Below are 17,633 nucleotides of genomic sequence, written 5' to 3' on the forward strand. Positions count from 1 at the left end.
GCCTCAGTGCCCTCACAGTAAAGGATTTCTTCCTAATATCTAATCCAAACCTACTCTTTTTAATTTAAAAGCCATTCCCCCTCGTCCTGTCACTACAAGCCCTTGTAAAAGTCCCTTTCCAGTTGTCTTGTAGCCCCCTTTAGGCACTGGAAGGCTGCTATAAGATCTCCCTGGAGCCTTTTTATCCCCCATGATGAACAGCACCAGCACCTCATCTTCATAGAAGGGTTGCTCCTGCCCCCAGGTCATCTCCATGTCCCTCTCCTGGCCTCTCTCCAGCAGGTTCACATCATTCTTACGCTGGATGCAATACCTCATGTGGGGTCTCACCAGATCAGAGCAGAGGGTTAGAATCACTTGCCTCAACCTGCTCACCACATCCACCTGCTTTGGATGCAGCCCAGGATGCAGTTGGCATTTGGGGCTGTGGGTGCTCATTGATGGGTCATTTTGAGCTTCTTGTCCACCAATGGCCCCAGGTCCTTCTCAGGGCTCCTCCCGATCCATTCTTCACCCAGCCTGAGTTTGTGCTCAGGGCTGCTACACGTGTGAACTGTTGCTGGCAAATGTTTGACCTTAAGAATGTAAGTTTGCAGAAAGAGGATGCTGGAGGACAGATGAGCTGTGATCAAAGGCTCTATGGACACAGGGCCTGAGAGAAGTGCAACAAAGAAGGCAGGCTTTGAAACACCATGGGGGGTCTGGCTGAGCCACACCCTGTTAGAGTAAACCCCACCCCTGACAGGTACTTGGCTGGCCCAGTTCTTAATTGGAGACAGAGAGGGAGTTGTGAGGAACCTCTGCAGCTGCTTTACAGGATGCCTGGGGTCCCCAGGTCCAGAGGAACTGTCACCAAAATTACCTACTCTGATTTGGATTTATCAGAATCATTTGGATTTGAAAACAGACAATCTTGTTCCTCCAAAGCTTTGCTGATTTATAAACCTAATCAAAAAAGACATTATAAAGTTTCAGATCAAAAATTAATTCCATTCTTCCCATTCTCACAGCACCCCAAATAACAGATAAGTTTTTTGCCCCCTGTTCAGCAACAAACACAAAATAAAGAAATAGAGACTCCTGTCATAGCCAAATGTATCTTCATTGGAAGATATCTTCAAGTCTTCTTTGGAAGAAGACTTCTTCAGGGTACGAGGAAAGGATGCCCCAATTCAACCTTAAAATGCAACTCAGAGTTGATATATCATATTCTCATGGTTGTTTCTCACCACTGACTGGTCAACTTTGTTAATCTGTGCAAGTACTGATTACTGTTGCCTAAGTTAATCAGCCTATTTATTAAATAGTATTAAATGCTAATCATGTTCTTACTGTGTCACAACAAATGCACTGGGATTGAGGGCATTTCTAGTACTGTTTAGGGAAATAAAATTAATTCTCACATTCCACCCATCATGTGACTTTTTGCATGTTACCTGTTTGAGCTCCACTCTCACTAGCAGCAGGAGACAGCACATAAGAGTGTTGGATATCATCTCATCAGACTCACACTACTGTCTGTCCAAAACTGCAGGCAAAATAAACTTACTTTGAGCCTCAGGTCACTTGTGTGGGGCAATATTCTATACTGTTGAGGGGCTGTTTCTTCAGATAAACTGGCTCTGCTGAAAAAAGTTCCCTTGGCACGTACCACCAAACCTGCTGGCCCTTGGATGGTAGAACTTCATACTCTTGGGCTTCTTGTTGAAAAACAATATTTGGGAAGAGTCTTCAGTTGAAGGGGAGCAGAAATTTGTAAGGAATCCACAGTTTTAACAAGGCTTACCCAATGAAGTTCAAGATGTCAGATGTTCTCATAGAAGGTGGGCTGTCCTTCATCTCCTAGAGGCCGTGCTTCCTCTAATGAAATACACAGCCACCAGCCTCAAGAAGAGAACTCTGTTCAGCACCAGCAGAATCAATGGTGCTTTTGCTGTCCAAGCCAAGGGGTTTTCCTATGAGAAGCAGAGGAAGCTTTCTGGCAATACCATGAGCATTAGAGATTCCCTAAAGGATCTGCCCCTCCAAAGACTAGGAGACTGGAGACTGAAGGATACAGGCTGTTAGGGTAGTCAGAATTAGAAAAGAAAATCAGTTCTAAAGAGAAGCAAACTCCACATTACCTGTTTGGAGGAGGAAAAGTAAATCTAAGACTGCCATATGATTTCTGGTGACAATAATCAGTTACAGAGTTAACACAGTAATATAATAAATCTTGCTAAATATTGTCACAAATGGAAGGTCTGCACACATTTTAGTGTTGATAAAGTCCAATCAATCTTTAATGAGGAAAAACATTATTATTGTTGCAATGATGATGATGATGATGATGATGATGACGATGATGATGATGATTATTTCCAGTTTCTAAGTCGGCCCAAAAACAAGTTCTAAAAGTGCCTCCTGGTTTGAGGGTGTCTGGTATACATTTCCTTGAGTTTCACCACTGCTGTGTGCTGGTCTCATCTTGATGGTGGCACTTCTGAATAGTGAAGCTGGATGGCTCCAGCCTACAGCACCCTCTCAAAGTCAGTGCCTGCTTTTGTCTACAGTCACACACCTCCGTCAGGTGATAAAGGCGAAAGGCCACCTCTCTCAAGATTTCACTGTCACTGTTTTCTCCCAGCAGTCTCAGAAGGCACTGTCACCTGAGCTGACTGTGGGGGGAACCTTCCCCTCTGAAGTCATTTCTCCATATGTTGTTCCCCTTCTGCACACTTTCTTGCACTCTTCCCATGAAGGAGAGGACCTCATTGTCTGCATGTATAACCTGCTGGAGGGAACCGGGGCAGAGCTGACAGGAGTCAGGAAATGATAGGGAATTGAAGCAGGAGAGTAATATGATATGCCGAGGGAGCAGCAGCTTCTTCCTTATCAGCATTGCTGAATGTGGGGTAAACACTGTGGGCCATGTGCTAGAGAAGAGCCACAGCACCCCAGCAAGCTGCCTTGCCACCGTCACAGCTGCCTCCATCCAGAACTCATGAGGATCTGTAACCACGCAAGGTCCATTCATTTCACACGAAACCCAGAGTTGCATCCCTTCACACATTCCTTCCACAAGGCAAGGAGAGAGGAGATGCAATCCACAGAAGAGAGATGGGGTGCAGGTGTCCCATTGTTGTGCAGTCACTGGGTGAGACAGTCCCCAGCTGCCTTCTTCTGCTATCACTGGGAACATCAAGATTTTCCCAGCCTTCTTCTCCCAAGTGTTAGTGACACTTATGCTGAGGCCTTCAGAAGCACACATTTCCTTGTTTGTTCTGCCCTTTTGCTGTAGAACAAGCAGCCAGCTGGCCACATGAGAGACTTACTCAGGAACAGAGCGGTTCTTGTGTCCTCCTGGAACTGTTTGGCTTTGGTGGAACTCACATAACCCACTGCAACTGTCAGGGCAAGGGGGCCATGACTCCAAAAATGTTGTCAAGACTGCAGTCAATGTCCCTTGGCCATAGGTAGTCAGAAATCAGAAACACAGCATGCCCTGGCAATGCAGAACCTGCTGCCATCACCACCTGGGGACATTGCTGTCGATACAAACCAGGGACAAGTGCATCTCCTTGGAAACACATTGAGCATTTTCTATAGCAAAAGCCAGGATTACATGATCAGCTGAGCACCCTGAGACAGCTGGCTTTCAGTTTAGAGCCCTGGTGACATTTCCCATTTAAAAGATAAAGTAGATGGGTACAGGTTGAATAAAGGTGTCTTCTTTCAATACTGACACCCCCTCAAGCTGCTTTAGCCTGTGAGATCCACCAAGAGGTTTGGCTGCTTCACCCAACAGGAGACCAGCGAACACCCCCACACACAGGGATGAACATACAGTCTGAACATACAGTCTGGTATCCAAAACAAGTTCCTGGAATGTCTCTGAGTTCCCTGAAAAAGAATGACTAACATAAATGTTTGTGCTCATTTAACAGGAACCCCTGCTAAGAGACAAAGCTGAAAGACCCATGACATAAATTCATACCAGTGACACCAAGACTCATGCTACTAATCCAGACTTGGAAACCCACTGAAATACTTGGTTTGATGAGTCAGTGTTTTGAAGTCTGTTGTTTAAATTCATGGGCAGTTCTCAAAAGAACAAAATGGTACTTTTTTTTCTTTTCTGATTGTAAAGCTAATGTAAACAGAGGTGTGTTCATAGATCCTCATGGGGGACAGAAGAAGGGATGGCCTGGGTGGGGAAGGCATAATACCAATCAGCACATGAATTTCTTATTCCACCTTTGCAAGTACATTTTAACCCTGACAACACTAGACCACTATCCTCACTCAGCTCTGCCAGTATATTCCAGTGCTGCCTATCTACTGTGTAGTCTGCTGTGCACTGTCTGCTTTAGTTTCTCATTTGCCCACTCTCAAGGCTTAATTTTCCTTTTTTTCAACTGCTAAAAGTTTTCCTGCTTCTACACTTGCCATCTCATATCTCTCTCCTTCTGCCTTTTGTCCCAACCTACCACTTTCACCTACAATGTCATAAATAGCTTGGAGACTCATGTTGATTAGTCTCTCCAGCCTCAGGTAGCAAGAGACACAGAAAAGTGCTTTTTTACTGAACACTTCCATTCATAACAGCAGTTGGTCCTGTTAAAATCAGAGAGCACTTGGGAGCTCTGAGTCTTCCACTTTTAAGAGGCAGGGCAATTAGAGACTTCCTGAAAGAAAGAGGATGGATATTACACTACCTCTGCTCCATTATTCAGATTGCTAAATTAGAATGCATCAAGCGTACCGATGAATGTCTCCTATGTTTGATATCTGAGTATATAAAGAATAAGTCAATAATGGGCTAAATTTTAGGTGGTGTTGCTACTTCTACAGGACATGTGAAACCATTGCCTGAAGATACTACTGTGATGATTCACTATCAGCTTTCCTGTAGCCCTTCTGAAGGCTGGCTCAAGGTTACTGCTACAGACTTACTAGAAGAAACACCGGATAGCAAAGGTTTAGCTGCTCTCTTTTCTTGACATCAACCAATGCTGCATATGGCAAGTGGAACCATGACAGCAAGCTTTTAAGCATTCCTGGATTCCCTCTGCAGTTCATCAGGCCAGGATTTTGTTAACCTACTGGAGAGATACGATTAAGCTTACATTGATTAAGTACCCTAGAAACTCCTCTTTGCTATTTCCACAATCACAGTTTGAAATATCAAGCTCAAGTTCAAATGCTGTACTTCACACAGTGGATATCCTTCCACAGGCCCTTCAAAGCTTCTCTTCCTAGAGATCTATACACATCTGAACCAACATTCATTACTGCCACCTTGTTTTGTTATGTGGCTCAGCACCTCTGCTGCTTTGGAAGTTGTTGTTTTCTGACTTTCATATTTGGTATATTAAAAAGTTTTTTGGGGAAAAAAAGACAAGGAAAAACTATCAGGACAGTGAAAAGAGCTCCACCCTTCAGGAAGAAGAAATGAGACGGCTCTGTGATTTGTTCTGCTGGTACACAATGCTCTGGGCTGGTCACTGTGGTCACCAAGTAGGTTTGTGTTTTTTTCCTGTCTGACCAGCCCCTAGATGAAGGCATGCTGTCTGTATTACTTCTCCTCTTCAGGGTTTGTGCTTGTAGCAGGTAAATGACCACATTTGCAGTCCCAGTGGCAGTCCTCTCCTCCCTTACATGACAAAGGTTATCGGATCAAAGCCTGTACCTCTGTGCCCAAGGACAGGCTTGGTGAGGGCTGGATGCTGCTGTGCTCTGAAAGCTGAAGAACCTAGTTCCTTGTGCCTACAGATACAGCAAGGAACTGCCAACACCAGAAGCCCCCAGCCCCACAGAGAACTCAATTTTCAGTCAAGCTACCTCTTTTATATTCACCAAATAATTCAGGTGAGGCATTTTGATTATGACTTCACATAGCCTTTTGGTTACAGGTATAGGAAATATTCAACCTGTCTTGCCCTCTTGCCTGTTTCTTATGTCAGACATAGTACTTACAGAAAATTTAGGACTGCACTGAAGGACACAGTGTATTTATAATTTTAAGTGCTAATGTATGATTAGAATGCTGCTGGTTGTGAGGTGGTGGAAAGAGATAACACGCTGTGCCTGATGAAATGTCTTATCACTCCATGGATGCCAGTCATCACTTGGGAGTTCAGGAGTTCACCCAGTTCCCAGCACACCAAGAAACTGCCTGCCATAAGAATGTTTGAATAGTTAGCAGAAAAAAGATCTGCAATGATAAATTGGGTAAATTAATGTAGAGTGTGGCCTTCTAGGCTGGGCAGCAAAGAGTAGGTCAACTCGATAGCCCTAGTTAAAACGGCTATGTTCTACTTCAGTGCATTTTCTCACAGTCTAGACACTCACCCTTCCCACCTCGCTCCACTATATGTTTGGAACTTGCATATTTTGTCTCATTTTGCATCTTGTTCCTATCCATGTATATCCCACTGGACATCAAGTCCCTGATTTCTATCACTGTATATTTGCACAGCAAGCAGCATCCATCGCTGCCTGAAGGCATTCTTGTCATTCTGAACAGCTCTGATATGTGTTGCAATCAGCTCCTGAACTTTCTGACATAAGACATATTGAAGGTTTCATTATCTTCATAAGCAAAACTATATTGGATACTCAGTCCATTTGGGACGTATGAGAAGATGAAGCTTCTCTTTTCTCCAGGCAGAAGAATGAGTGTGAACAATAGTAAAGCTTGTGCCACTTCTTTGCCTACTCATAGTTTCTCTCTGACTTCTGCCTGGAAATTAGGTCAGGGGAAACTTCACTGATATTTACCCCTACTTCTGTTGGATTGAGGATACAGATTTTTTTTTGGTTCTCAAACTCTTCTGCTGGGCAGCCAGTATATTACAGTGACAAGAGCTCCAAACATGCGCTTTTTTTGTGAGGACTTTCTGCCCATTACTCCAACCTGTCAAGGTCTACACAGCCCTCTGGAGTATTGGCCACTCCTGAACTCCTTCCAGCTTTATGTTATCAGTGAGCTTTCTGAGGAGGCCTCTGTCCCTTCACCCAAGTAATTTACGATGAAGTTAAGCAATACTAGGCCCAGTACTGGGGGACACCACTAGTGATCGCCAATTAGACCCTGTGCCACTGATTACAACCCTCTGGATTGTGCTGTTCATCCAGTTCAATCCACCTCACTGTGCCCTCATCCAGTCCACACTCCCTGCGTTTGCCTCTGAGGATCCTGTGAGAGACAGTGTCAAAAGCCTTGCTGAAGTCAAAGTAGACAATATCCCCTGCTCCCCCCTCATCCTCATCTCAATGCTTCACTGTAGAACACAATCAGGTCGGTGAAGCATGATTTACCTTTAGTGAATCCATGTTGACTTCTGATCTTCTTTTCATCCATGCGAATAGAGATATCTCCAGAGTGAGGTGCTCCATTACCTTGCCAGGGATTGAGGCACTGGTCAGCTGGTTCCTTGGCTTTATGTACAAGGATTCTGTCTATTTACCATTTTCTTCTATTACTTTAGAAATACAGCTTATTGTAGGATTTTTTTTCTTCAAATAAAATTCAGTCAAGCTCTGCTGCACTGAATGACACAAGCAGTCTAATTCTTGGAGTAACTTATCCAGAAGATGTTACTTGTTTTGTTTCCAAAACATTAGATTTTTCTGCAGTTTTGCTAGAGTAAAGCCAAAATCACATGCATGCTCTTCCACTAGCAATTGTTTTGTCTGTAGATTTACTGAGGGCATTGCTTGCCACTTGTTCAGCAAGTTTAACTGTAAATATATATATCCATCAATCAAAACATATCTCTCAGTAATTGCTATATATCCTGATATTTTAACCTTTATATTTTCCTTGGCATTGCAGTTTGGCTTTCCCTGGCAGAGTGATAGTTAGGCCACTGTTTAGTTTAAATTTGGCTTGGCAAGTTTGCTATCCTCTCTTGCACAGCGCTGAGCACGTCTTCACACATTCCAACCATTGCCAAGTTATGTGTTTGTTTGGTGCTTTGTTTACTGTTCGTACAGAGAGTATTTTTTCTGAGACTACTGCTGAATTAATTTTTGCTTATCAGCTTATGTTAACGCCAGATATGACCAAAATATTGTTTTCTGAGTCACATCTTATTTTCTTCAAAAGAAAATATTTCTCTCATTTTCGTCTCTGAAGACCTTTTCTGGCTACAGTTACTGTACTTGGCTAGTAAAACAAGATTTCTGGATTTGCATTTTGTACTACCTACGTGTGGTGAGAAGTGCCAAGACTGATATTTTGCCCATGGCTGTAATTGTGTACTTGAGCGTTTATTTTAACTTGTATATTCAAGGCTCAGTTGTGCTATTTGCTCACTTTTCTCTGTAACATCCTACAAAGCTTTAACTGGAAGCCTAATAATAACAGGCTTTCTGAAAAAGTAGGGATTGGAAATGTTCAAGTGGCTGACACTTTCCCTTCACCTTTCACCTAATATTTTTGTAGGTCTTCATAGGATAATGCCTCAGACAAAGTAAATTTGTCGACCTTGAAGCAGTCTGACATTCTACAAAGCAGTATAATTCTAGAGATTAAAAGTGTTGATGCAGTTATCTCTGGGGAGACAGTTCTCTTACTAAGATTTTCTTTGCCTCAAAAACAAAGAAAACCTCAAAGCAAAGCAAACCCCATGTGCTGAAAGCCACAATGTGGTTTCAAAACAAATTCCCTATACCACAGAGTCTAGGCAAGCAACAAAGTCCCAAAGCCTCTCCTTATTTTTTCTGTAAGTGTAGGGCAACATGTTGAAACAAAATCTTAAAATTTTATTTAAAACCCTTAAGTATGTGATCAACTCTGGTTTTACCAGAGTTGAACTCCCAGTATTTTCTCATAAGTTTTGAACACAAAACCTATTACATCAGCGTCACAGACCCAAAGTACCCAACGCTTGTGGCACTGAGATGCTAGAAACTCTCTTCAGATTTGATTATTTCCAGTTGGACCAGCTCTTCTCTCCATGGGCTTACCTGCTCATGATTTTAATGTTTTCCTCTTGTTTGCTAAATTTTGTCACTATGAGAAGATTTGTGCAGCTTTCAACAACAGAGCTGGAAACAGTTCAAAGGACTCATCTGAGTCACACATTAGAAAGAATTTTCATTAAAATATAAAGACACAGAGAACAAAGGGGAGCTCAAGAATGAAGCACACAATGACTTCAGATAGGGCAGAATCTCTGTTAGAAGAACAGTATGATGAGAAACAAGTTATTTCCTATTTGAAAGAGAATTCTGTCTTAGAAATTTGTGAAAAGAAAAATCTGTAACAAAGAAACCTTGCTTAAAAACATAATTTCAGAGGTAAATTCCAAAGAAGTTTGTCTAGAAACTGCTGATGAGTACTTCTGTGTGAACAAGATGAAGAAGAATACTATCTCAGAACAGATATGACTGTGTCACTAGTATGAAGCTGTCTGCTTTCCTGCAAGGCCAGAAGGAATATCAGCTTTATTATTTACAGTTCAGACTTACTTTCCAAATTTTGCTTTTGTTTAGTTCTCTATCACCTCTAATTTCTGATGCTTTCCTTCAATCACTTTCAGTCTGACTCAGCATAATAAATATTAAAAAGATATCTCACTGCATATCAAACATCTGTCTTTATTAATGACAAACTTTTAATGTAACTCCCTATGAACTACTCCAGCAATGCCTAAGAGACAGCACTTTTGGGCTACAAATACTGTGTGGTCTCATTTCAGCCCTACAGGAAATGCCATAAATGGGGCAGGAATATGGTGAAATGTATCATGTAGAGTCAAACAGAGCTGCTTCATTTAAAGCAAATGACAAGATTTCTTAGAATGCTGCACAAAGGTTCCAGACAGTTATATATCAATTACTGTGAATTTTACAGACCAGGTCTGCATGGCATCACTCAAATGTCTGCAAGATTTCAAGGCTAGTCTGTTTGTTCTAAATCCAGGAGAGCAAACCTCAGAGCATTACTTTCATGTTTTGCAAAATCGCCTAAAAAAGTCTAGATACCTAATACCTGTCATCGAATAACGGTGACATCAGGGATTAAAAATGGGTAAAATAACCATGAACTGTCACCTAGACAAAAGATTATTCTGCTTAGAACATCTTAGTATGCACTCAGATGCCACCTTCAATAGAGGCACCAACAGTGTCCCTGTCCTCCATGAAGTTCCTTTGCAAGAAACAGAACCAGTATTTCAGCATCTCTGGCTTGAACGGGACAAGAAATCCTAAAGGGGAAAGAAGGACAACATCATAAATGCATAGATATCATAGTTTCCTCATGTTTGTTTCACTGAGCAACTAAACTAAATAAGACCCAAATTAAACACATCTCAAACAAATACAATCTGAGATTTTAGGAAACACTTATGTGACTTTTTGGAACACATCTTGAGACAGTGTCTCAGGTAAAATAAGTAATTGAATCTTCACCAAATTTCACAACACTCATTTGAGGGCCCATGTTCAATCAGAAGTTTTGGTATTTGTATTTCACAAATAATTCTGTGATAGAATAAAGAAAGTCCCACAGAAATTATGTCTTTCTAACACTCGATAGATGAATTCTTGGGTAGATGATGCATCTTCCTGGAGATGGCTTGGATGAGGAGATATAATCATCTCCACCCAGTACCAAGGATGCTGAGACTGAATTTTTTTCTGTCCATCAGCTTAGTGCTCCTCTACTACAGACTGTTTAACTCCTGTCCTCTCACCACTGGATCTGAACAACTACCAGCAATTGTCTGTATTAGTTTCCTTTGTAAAAAATGTCACCCGGCCCACCCAAAAAGTCATTCCTTCCCTCTCTTGTAGGTTATGGTTTCTAAAAGTTCTAGAGGTGCTGTTCACTCCTCTTAGGATACCCCCAGCTATTGCACCTTCAACACACAATGCCAGTTAAGGCTGAATGTGGTCAAGTGAAGAACAATTATTTCCTGCATCTTTTACACATATCCCAATTTACTATGCCCCAAAATAGGAAACCTAAAGAAAACATCATCTTTGTCTGAAATTCAACTTTCTGAATCTTCATTTTCAGTGACTTTCTCTGTCCACTTCTCATTGATTCAGCTAACCCTCATAATTTTTTATTAAGCTGGGGAGCTTGAAATCTGTGACATCTTTGTTGAAAACATTCCTTGCAAAGATGACTCCTATAATTTCTAGAAATTCTACCGGTAAACCTAAAAAATACCTGCAATAGAGGAAAAACCCAAGCTAAACATATGATACAGCTGCTGAAAAATGGGGGGGAAACAATCCCTACTGTCTTTATCTGTAGACCAGAATCTTTGCATTGTGTATGACACCACCATGCTGATTTTCTCTAAAGCTCCAACAGTTGATCTCTGTTTCCTTAACAGCTTGTTGAACACCACCAATGCCTATGGATCAAGCAGCTATGAGCTGCCTGCTGGCATCTCCTGGGGTGAAGATGACCCAGGGCAAGGAGTGTATCAGAAGCAGAGAGCCCAGACTGTACAATGCAAATATTTTACTGCAAATTAAGCTCTTATTTCTCATTGTGTAAACACAGGATACAGAGAGCTTACACTGTAAACCGAGCACCTGGCAGAGCAGAGCCAACAGCATTCAGGCCATGGTAAATTGAGTGCCAGTGGCTGCAGTTGTCTGCTCTAACATGTGCCTCTGCCTCACATTTCCAATTAGCTGGTTGTAGCCTTCCAGAGGCACCCAGCTGGGTGTGGAATGAGGATGCAGACAGATTTAAGGTCTTCCAAGATGATGCCTCTGAAGTGAGTAGCTAGTTTATTTATTGTGGTGAAAGAGAAAGAACACAGAGGGGACAATCAGTGAGGGGATATACAGGAGCTGGGAGAAGGAAGCAAGGAGACACAGAAGGGGAGTAACAAGTTTGCCACTTGGATGATGGCACTCCTGTCAGGTCACAAAGGCAGCTGAAGGTAAAGCACACTTATCTGCTGCAAAACAGGTTTGGTTTCATCTCCCCACAAAGCTGCACACTTGCTTGTGCTCCCAGCAGAGGACAGCCCTGGCTGCTCCAGCCTCCCCTTCAACCCCTGGCAGGCGCACAAAAGAAATCCCAGAGTGTGGTCCACACTGTCCATCCCTCACATCACTGGTGCAGCTGTCCCAGTGCTGTTCCCAGCAGGTCTGCGGCAGCTCAAGCAGAATGGTGAAGCTGCTCCAGAACCTGGGACACGCTCTCCAGGGCTGCTCATGTCCCACTGCAGCCTGAGCCAATTCAGCAGCTTCTCCTGCCTCACCTCCCAGTTGTGCACTGGGACACTGGGGCCAGCAGCACTGCACTACTGACACTGCTCGTGACATCCTCCTTAGCTGTGGATGGGTAACCACATCCCAGAACTCCAAGACCTTTAGTGAACCCCAGCAGTCCCAGCACTGGGCAGACACCGTGGTTCTACACCACAGCTGTTGTTTTGTGTCAACGTCAAAATGCAAATCAAGGCTAGCTGGTTGAATGGGTCACTTCAGCACAAGACAAAAGAGATCTGTTTGCAAAAGAAACTAGTGCTACAGCCCCAGAAAGCAGATGTGATTTGTGGGCAAGAACCCCACCCCTTTCTTAATCAAAGCAATTTTATGAGGGCTGGAGAAATTACTTGAGTAAAGTCACTGGGACCACAGAACCACCTACACAAGCAGTTTGTTTAAATTAGGAAATTAGCAGTGGGTGAGGGAGCACTGTCCAGTGCAAGGCTGAGACCCAGGTAGGATTTGGAAAGTCTGTGGCACCAGCTCTCCAGCATCTGCTATCTAAATCACCAGCATGCAGGAAAGCCCTGGCAGAGTTGAGGAACCACAGAAAATTAGCACCCAGTCTGCACTGACAGTCCAGCACTCTCCTGCTCTCACCGAGACAGTGTTCCAAAATCCACCAACCCAGTGATTCAATCAACAATGAAATCAACATTAAACACTTCAGGTGGCCACCTTTGGTGCTCTTAGATGTGTTTGCCACAGGCAAATCCTGTGAAAATGAGAAAGGTTCTCAGGGAATTCACATAGAAACCAATTAATGTAAAAAGACATTGTCATGGTCACTTAGCCAACAGTGCCAGCTACCTGGCTCTGTAGAGAAATTTCCCAAAAAAATGAAATCACCTAAAGGTGCAAGCTGTACTTGGCCTCGGAGGATGAAAAAGAGTCCAAAATTCACTGCAGTGCTGACTCTGTAGCTCAGTCCAAGAGCACAAATACTGATGGCACATGGTGGCTGGACACTGCTGGGACAGGCTCTCATCACACTTGCCTGACACAGAGCAAACGACATTCAATACTAACACAACCAATGCAACTCCCCATGGCTGAGCTTCCAAAATATAATATTCAAAAACGTTTTAATGTAAGAGAGACTTTAAAAGAGGCACATGAAAGAAGTGAGGAAGGTGAGGAAAAAAAAGAGTATTAAAAAAAATCCCTAACTTTATTTAAAAAGGATTCTGATTAACAATTCTCATTAAACAAAAGATGCTATCTTGAAGATTTCCAATCTTCACCTCAGGAAGCCCAATGCAAAAAGAGATGCTTGGACGCCCTACAAAAATCAGCCATTATCTTTACCCTTGTCTGTACACAGAAAGCATGGAGCAGAGACATCTGACACTCATGGCTCTTATCTGAGGAATAAATAAAACAATGCCCCTGGCTATTTTTAAAAGGTGTAAATTCAGAAGGAAGGAGGAGACAAAGGAGCGGAATATATTATTACTTTCAGGTTTTTTTTCAGTGCTCATTGGTTTGTACAAAGGCTTGGCATGTATCAGTAGGCACACAAGTGCTTGTTAAGTGTTAATTTTGCATATGGCTGTTATTGCCATAATCCAGACATCTGTACAATCTCCCAGTTATGGAGGATCCACTCTTCCACTTCTACATATCTGACCCATGACCTTAACAAAGGCCTCGTTTGGCACTCTCCAGTCCTGAAAGCTGTAGTTTAAAAACATAGGGCAATATTCTCCAGCAATAGGAAAGTCATGAGCACGCATGCAAACTTTTGATCCTTTCCTATTCAAAACCAGTTTATAAAGTTCTATAGCACAAACTAGCTATTCCTGAGGAAATGAGAAAAAAAAACAGCTTCAAAATGTCATCCTCTCAGCTGAGACACACAATTCACTCAAGCAGGAAATACACACAAATAGGGGTGGATAGTTAGTCTGAGATGTAATGATAACAAGCTGCTGACATTTCAGAATTTTCCTTTCAATGACAGGTGCTGGCTGAGTACACACAATGCTAGAAAGTGGGAGTTTTTCAGAAGTCATTGTCTTGAATCACATGACATTGCAAGAGACTGACTGCAAGCTGGTACACAACTTGGTGCCAGCCCTATGCAGCAAAAATCAGAAAACAAAAAAACCCAACCAAAATCCAAAGACCTTTCTCAAGAAAAAACTTCAGAACATTTTAGATGAGGAGAGAGGAGGCATTCATTATCACCATAGCAAAGACTGCAAAAGACCTGCTTTGAGGAAAGGATCACCAGGCCAGCATGATCCAGAAGGAAAACCAGATCAAGACAAAAGACAGTTTTTGGCATGACAAGATTTAGGAGGTCCTCTTGGGTCATCCCAAACTCTCCTACCACTTGTACCCAAAATACATCATTACTTTTTTATGTGGCAAACTGTCCTCTTTACACAATAAACCAGTATTTTGTGTCTGCTCTATACTCCTTTTTATTTCCTTACTTTTTCATTAAAGTAAGGAAATGGGATTGACTGTTCTGTTTTCAGCCATCTCTAATACCAGCAGGAGCTCTTCTTACAGACACAGTAATAAACCTCTTCTTGGCAGCTTCATTGATCAGTCCCTTCTCAGAACTGCTGGAGCATGGGGAGAGAATGGGGAAAACATTCATTTGAAGAAAAGGAGTAAGAGGCAGCTACCTAGACTAAAAACTTTATTGATGTGCGAAGCTTTCTGCTAGTCTTGCTTTCCCAGAAGTTTCAGAGTTGGCAGGAAAACAAACCCAAGCCTGTGAGGAAGAAACAACATCATACAGTAGCATGTTTGAAATGCAGCTTGCTGAGCTCAGATTTGGGGGACAGAACCTTTAGGAGCTTCTCATAAGCACAAGAGGACAATTCACCCACTTAAGTCACCACTGTGACTGAGCTGTGAGTGGTGCAGGAGCAGCAGCTGGCCTTTGCTATCCTGACTACACAATACCACATGGGGAGTTCATGCTGGAGGCCTGGGAGTTTGCTCCCATGTAGTGCCAAGAGTCCTCAGTTCTTACGCTCATTCCAGATTCCTCCTCTTGTTTTTCCTTTTCCTTTGATATCCCTTCTATTCACTTTCACCAGTCCATACAATAGTGCTGTGCCTTAAGTTGTGCCAAGGGAAATTTAGGTTGGACATTAGGAAAAAGCTCTTCACGGAAAGAGTGATAAAATACTGGAATGGTCTGCCTAAGGAAGTGGTGGAGTCACCATCCCTGGACGTGTTTAAAAAAAGACTGGATAGGGCACTTTGTGCCATGGTTTAGTTGAGGTATTGGTTGGACTCGATGACCTTGAAGGTCTCTTCCAACCCAGTGATTCTGTGATTCTGTGTTAGAGGTATGTGCCATTTTCCCTGGACACACAGACACATAATAGCCACTTTTTTCCACCTCTTTTCATCTGACCATATCTGCCCCATCCCTACCTTCAGCACTGAACCAGTACCAGCAAACATTCCATGATCAGACCACAAAAGACTGAGGAACACAACTATGGCCTTTTATCCTCCTGAGTCAAAGCAATTCTTGCTTTTTTGAGCAAGGGTGTCTGCATTTGCACATATGTATGTGACCACAAACATACACATATGCCTCAAGTTCCTCTTGAATGCAGCCTCTGAATGAGGCATGAGGCTCTGTCAGCGTGAAGGGCCTGTGTTACACTCTGTGTCTCATTGTTAGTGTGCTTAATCACCTTTTTTACAGAATTAACTAATCCTCAGTATCTCCTCTGTTGTTCTGTCCTCCAATGCCATTTACTGGACCCAAGCCAGCAGTCCAAGAATTCTTCTTGTTCCCTTTTGCTCACCTTGAGCAAAACACACAGCAAAATAGCAATACACAGATCCACCACCCCAAACAGGAAGGGCCAGCCCTCTTTCTGGGCCAGATTTGCCTCTCACCAAAATCCACTCTGATGGAGAAATCTTTACACAAGGGCAAAACAGAAAATAACCCCCACCAAATCTGAGAGGTGACCCTCATTTTAGTTAAAATGGTCCAAACTAGGGCCCAATTAAAACCTCTTCATTTCTGGGCAGAGAAAACCAGAAATGCCACAGGCACAGACACAAGCAGGCAATCTTAGTTTTGCTGTTACTTAAAAGAAAGAACTGACAGCACCTCTAACATCCCCTTTTCTCCCTATAACAATTCTTTTGGCAGCAAGAAAGCCAACATTTGAAAACTGAGATTTACACGTCAGAAAAATAAGTGTCCCATACAAGAGGAGAGAGTGAGGGCATGGGATTTCCATTGTTCAGATTAAAATCACACAATACAATTATTCTGCCAGCTCCTGAAAAAAAAAAGAAAGAAACCCCATAAACTGTACTAGATAAAATCAGCAGCAGTGTTTCCTCTCAAACTGCAGAACAGCAACTTCAGTCCTTTTGACCCAAGCTGAGGCTTGCGTGCCCTAGTAATTCTAGCAAATGAGGAACATGACAAGCTGAACAGTTAGGCCTTATCTATCTAAGTCAGGATAATTACTCTGAAAAAGCACCCTATCAGTACAGATCAGGCAGCACAGATTTTCATTTACTCTCAGATACTGCACAAAAGTACCACACCCCCTCTCACGAGGTTACAACTGGCCCCAGACATTGTAGGGAAGGAAAGAGGCTGTTTAAGGATGAAAAATAAAAAATTACTCAACAGCAGGAGAAAGAGGATTATCTTGAATGGCCTGCCACTGCTTTTTCAGTGACTCTGGTTTTCATCATCATCATCTTTGTTTTGTTTTTTTTTTTTTTTTGTAAAGGCTCCAATGATGACAATAGAAGAGCCCTATCACACACTTGAGAAAAAAAACCAAAAGAAATTACACAAGCAGTTATACCTGATCTTCAGGGAAATCATGATTAGGGCTGTTTGCTGACCCAGCAAACATAGCTTGGGTAGAAACACCTATGGAAAAAAAAAAAAGCAAAAAGGCACAATAGAAAAACAGCCATGAGATAAAAATGCCTCTTTCTGTGTCATTCTCATCAACCAGTATCCCACAGAATCCTTGCCATCACTTGTTTTGTCAGGAAGTATTTCTCCTAAGGCATATTTCTTTTATTAAACCTGGAGTAAGGAAACAAGGTGAGTTAAGGCCTCAGAATTAAGCAGTTCAGTCTTGGAACACTGTTTTCTAGATATGACATGTCACCCAGTCTGGCTAGAATTACAGTAATTTAGAATAAATGTAACATTTTTGAACTAATTAGAAATTATGGGATGTTGTGACCACCAATGATGAGGAGAAAATTTAAAATTAGCAGGAGCTCAAGAATTTAGTTTAAAAAATCCAATCTAAGGTCATTGTTTCTGGTGACATTTCCATGAAAACAGAGTGATCTAGACACTGGTTATTCTTTCCCCAAGTAAAATCCACTCTAGATAATTCCCTCACCCTGCCATCAGATTCATGCAATGC

This window comes from Pseudopodoces humilis, chromosome 2 (genome assembly GCF_049639895.1).
Source record: "Pseudopodoces humilis isolate 2021_Gansu_Grassland_sample_001 chromosome 2, ASM4963989v1, whole genome shotgun sequence".
NCBI lineage: Eukaryota > Metazoa > Chordata > Aves > Passeriformes > Paridae > Pseudopodoces > Pseudopodoces humilis.